The 5,000-nt window shown below is 37.1% G+C and overlaps 1 long non-coding RNA gene across 1 annotated transcript; it reads left to right on the top strand.

Moving 5' to 3' along the window:
* The first annotated feature begins 645 nt into the window (after positions 1 to 645).
* On the top strand, positions 646 to 4,353 carry LOC308700452. The gene is made up of 4 exons (XR_014031313.1): positions 646 to 987; positions 2,178 to 2,252; positions 2,353 to 2,500; positions 4,024 to 4,353. It is a non-coding gene; the product is annotated as an uncharacterized lncRNA (long non-coding RNA).
* Positions 4,354 to 5,000: the final 647 nt, after the last annotated feature.

Raw genomic sequence — 5,000 nt, 5'->3', positions numbered from 1 at the left:
ACAGTGCCCTGAGTCAGCTGATGGTGAAGCTAACTAATGAGACTCCCATTAGCACTGGTTTAAAACAACTCAACAGAACAAAACAGATTATGTACTGTTTTGTATCAATATTTAGAACATTGGAAAAGTCAAACAAAAACACAAAGTAGACTAAATTGTTATTTAACTCTTAACAGAGAATATAAATTGGCTGAGTATCTGCACACTGTCAGAGATGTAAAGCAGAGACGGATCCTGACTAAATACAGGCTCAGTGACCACCAGCTGGCCGTAGAGACAGGAAGACTCAGGCAGACATGGCTGCCCAGAGAGGAGCGTATATGTGCTCACTGCTCAACAGGAGAGCTAGAAACAGAGAAACACTTCCTCCTCAACTGTGAAAAATTCTCTTCACTAAGAGCCTTATACACTTTGGAGGAATAGCCAACAAAGTATTACATTTCCCAATGTTAACTTCAGAAGAGAAGCTGGTAGTCCTCCTACACTGTTAGCAATTGATGTAATTTTTACAATAAAATTTACAACAACATATTGTATTCATGTTTTTATTGTAAATACAAATGCATGACGGGAAATTTATGGACAGTCCTGTAATTTTGTTGTAACTACACTGTAGAAGCATTATTTTACAGCCACCGCATAGCATTGTGGGATTGCTGCGATTTGAATTTTGAAATTGCGCGGTACCGCGGCGGCCAACGGCACCAGAATCAAACACTTTTGGAAGAAGCAGCTTTTGGAAGGAACACATCTCAGGTATGAAACGTTAACATGAAATCTATTTTTATAAGTCTATGGATATATTAATACCGGTCATATGAGTGGTGATTGTTTCGTTTGGTATATTTCAGTGACATTAGCTTCTGTGACGTTCGCCCCGACTCGACTCGCTCACTCCCGGTAAAACAACACCATGAACTGACCGCGGTGAAGTGGCGTCTTCTTACTCAACCCATACGGAAAAAAGTTACCACATGCAGCTACAAGGTACGAGATATTCACAATTTTTCGCTTGGTATATTTCAGTAACATTAGCTAGAGTAATGTTAGATATAACGTTAGCTCAACTCGCCCCGCTCACTCCCGGGTAACGACGTTATAAACCTGAACTGACCGCGGTGAAGCGGCGTCTTCTTTAAGTTACTCAATCCATAAAGAAAATGGTAACGTTACCACATGCAGATACACGGCACTATTTTCAATGGAAAAACAAACATGGTGAGTAGAATCGAGTAGAGCTGAGCTTGTAACGTAGCCTAACGTTAATGGAAAACCACCACAATGACGATAGCTCAAATAATGTTAGCCCAGACTGTTAAAAATAAGCATTAACGTTAGCCCGATCAGTTAGCTCAGGTTATTATTGCATTGATTACACATGCTACTGGACAGGCTGTCGTAACATTATTAGGACTTCTGCTTTGCTGTCTTGTAATCGGGGGTCTTGAAGCCGTGGTTTGCACACTAGCATAAACGAAGTTTGTAGATTTTACGGTCACTGAATAAACACAAGCAAATTTTACTTGAAATATGGGCTTTAATTAAACGACAATGCTGGTATCTTTAATTATGCGAGTCAGCTATAACTGTGAGATAAGCTGAATATAGCATCTGGTATGCTCATATGTTATAACATTACTTTGTGCTTGGCAAACCAGGTTGGAAGAGCAGTCATGTAACTCCAGTAGCACCTCAATGCAGTACACAAGATCCGGGGGGAGGAGTTGGATCTTGTATAAGGGGTGGAGATTGGTAGGTTTAGGGGTGGGTTTAGGGATCAGGGGGTGGAGATTGGTAGGTTTAGGTATGTAAGGTGGGAGGAGTTGGATCTGGATCCGACTCCTCCCCGTGGATTTCATGTTCTGCATTGAGGACCATCTCTGTAACTGTCTGTATCTAAAATAAACTGCGCGTGCGCAACTAAATCCAACCAGCATCGTCATAAAAAATTTTTTTTTCCGGAGCCTGGGTTCTGTTGAAAAGCTTTCAATGCTCTCTTTGTCTTCAGAAAAGGCAGCAAATTATCAGTAGTATTAAAATTAAGTTAACCATTTTGTTTGTCTCAAATTACATGTGGCTGCCTGGCAGACTATATGGACTAAAATAATAATCGATTTTTAATTTGGTATTTGTGTAATTGGTAATACATTTGGTAATGTTTGTTTTTTATTCCCTAGCCTAGCCCTCTGCCACAGCTGCTGATATCCAGAGAGAGAGAGACCTATCCAGCACACCTTGCTTAATTGTGCAAGGTATATTCTTCCCTTATTTTATAGAGTAGTTCACTTTTAAATGAAAATTACCCCATGATTTACTCACCTTTTATTATCATATTGTGTTAATGCATTTCAGGAGAGACAATAATCGCAACAAGTGTTCATAGAAGGAACAGTTGTGATGGGGCCCAAAACAGTCTTTTGAATGGAGTGGCTGAAACCTTCGCTGCTTACTGTGTTCAACATGCAGTATCCTAAAGACGCCTCAGGGACTTTATATAAAGGTATGTTTAAACTGTTTACACACTAATAAAGAAAATGAGGTAATACTTTACAGTATGGATACATTAATTATCATGAATTCATGTATAAATTCATGCATTAATATCTCATGAATCATCAGGAAATAGCAGAAGTTCAACGTTTTTCATGCATGACTTCATGAGTGAACAACACTAAGTTAACTGAAAATTAACTAAGATAAGTACATCATCATGAATTATGATTTATTACGCATGATCGTGATGCTTTTCTTTGTTCACAGTTATGTGACCATTAGCACATTGTTCATCAGAGTTTCTAAGGACCAGTCACCACTTTAGTTGAGGGGCCACACACATGAAGTCATTGATAGATGATGCTTAGTTAATGATGACTACTGTATTTGAATGTCAACAGAATTTGTGTGCTCTGAGCTGTGATTGGTCTATTTTGGGGTCTGTCCAACTACCTGCAGGCTTTGAAGAAGACATGAACTGTTGACATTCAAATACAGTAGTCATCATTAACTAAGCATTATCTATCAATGACTTCATGTGTGTGGCCCCTCAACTAAAGTGGTGACTGGTCCTTAGAAACACTGATAAACAGTGGCATAACTGTGAACAAAGAAAACATCATGATCATGCGTAATAACTCATAATTCATGATGATTTACCCATCTTAGTTAATGTTTTAATTAAGGTGTTGTTCACTCATGAAGTCATGAATGAAAAACGTTGAACTCGTGTTAGTTCCTGATAATATGAGATATGAATGCATAATTCATGCATGAATTTATACATGAATTCATGATAATTCATGTCCCCTTACTGTAAAGTGAATCCATCATTCTCATATGTAACGTCCCATGAATTATTACCTTATTACCAGTATTGTTAGGTTCTATGATATATTCTATGCAATGATGTCAATAGATAGGTTTCCATCCAATCAAAACATAACTTTTAAACGCATTCATAAAAATTTTGCAAAAAAAAAAACTCTAATTGGAGAGCATTTCAATCAACTCTGTTATGCGAATTATAAATGGTCACGCACCTAGGAGTCGTGAACAGCTGTGGGATCAAAACGTAAGGTTGACAGGGCAACTTGAAACACCTGATATAATTGCAAAAAATGCAAATTTGTCAATCCACATAGAAGTTTTTGTTCACATTAGAATATTTTATGTGAATTTTAACCGTTTCCAGTCAGGATTTCTTTTTCAAATGGTTAAAATGTGCATTAAAAAGTTGGATGGAGACCCAGCTATTGCTGTTAAGTGTCTGTTCTATAGTAGAGTTGGTTTTCCCCTGCAGGACATAATTTGTATAAACAGAAGAGACTGACGGACAACAGTTTAACATTACAACTTTCATTAATTCATTAAATTAAATTGTATGGTTAAAGTTGTTAATGTTAAATAAATACATCAAAGTCATTTTATTTTATGAGCAAGTAGGTTACTTATGTTTTTTTATACAGTATTTGTCATTATTTAACAGATATGAAAACTTTAACTTTTTTCCTCTCTCTCGGTTTTCAGAGCTTTTTGTGGAATCCACTCCCAGACGGGCAGTAAAGCCGAGAGGAGACACAGGCTCAACGCACCTGTTTGCACCCTCCTAAGAAAACTGGACTTTGAGTTGATGGGATAGTAACATGAACGACTTCCCCTATGCAGTTCAAGTCTGGCTGGACACCTTTGTTCCATATCATCGTGTTCCCCCTGATGATAGGCTGCCTGGACGTCTGGAAGTGAGCTTCTTCATTAAAGGGATACTCCACTTTTTTTGGAAATAGGCTCATTTTACAACTCCACCAAAGTTAAACAGTTGAGTTTTACCGTTTTCGAATTCATTCAGCCGATCTCCGGGTCTTTAGAAGAATGTCAGTAACCAGACAGTTTTTGGTCCCATTGACTTCCATAGTAGGAAAAAATATATACTATGGAAGTCAATGGGACCAAAAACTCTGACATTCTTCTAAAGACCCGGAGATCGGCTGAATGGATTCGAAAACGGTAAAACTCAACTGTTTAACTCTGGTGGAGTTGTAAAATGAGCCTATTTCCAAAAAAAGTGAAGTATCCCTTTAAAAGTAAAATTTTGTTTATGTGTGATAAAGTGGATACTTTTGTAATATGTATTTTTGCAGTTTGTTAATAAAAAAAAAAAGAAAATATACCATTTTTGTGTTTTTAATTGGCCAATACGGAAAATGACAGCTTTTTACTTGTAATGTTTTACAGTATATTGATTTGTCCTGTGAAATTACAGGAAATTCCTGGCTACTGAGTTGCCGTAAATATAACATTTTGCTGTAATATTTACAGTGAAATTACAGGAAATTCCTGGCAAATACCAGTAAATTTACATGGTTATTGTAATTAATTACAGTAGGGATGTTGTATTAAGTATTACAATAACAGTCCTGTATACTGTTTACAGTAAATTTACGGCAACTATTAGCCAGGAATTTCCTGTAAAATTACAAGAAATGTCTAACAGTGTAGGAGAAGGG

Source organism: Scardinius erythrophthalmus, assembly GCF_964197995.2.
Source record: "Scardinius erythrophthalmus genome assembly, chromosome: 13".
NCBI lineage: Eukaryota > Metazoa > Chordata > Actinopteri > Cypriniformes > Leuciscidae > Scardinius > Scardinius erythrophthalmus.
This window is presented reverse-complemented; position numbering and strand designations above follow the sequence as displayed.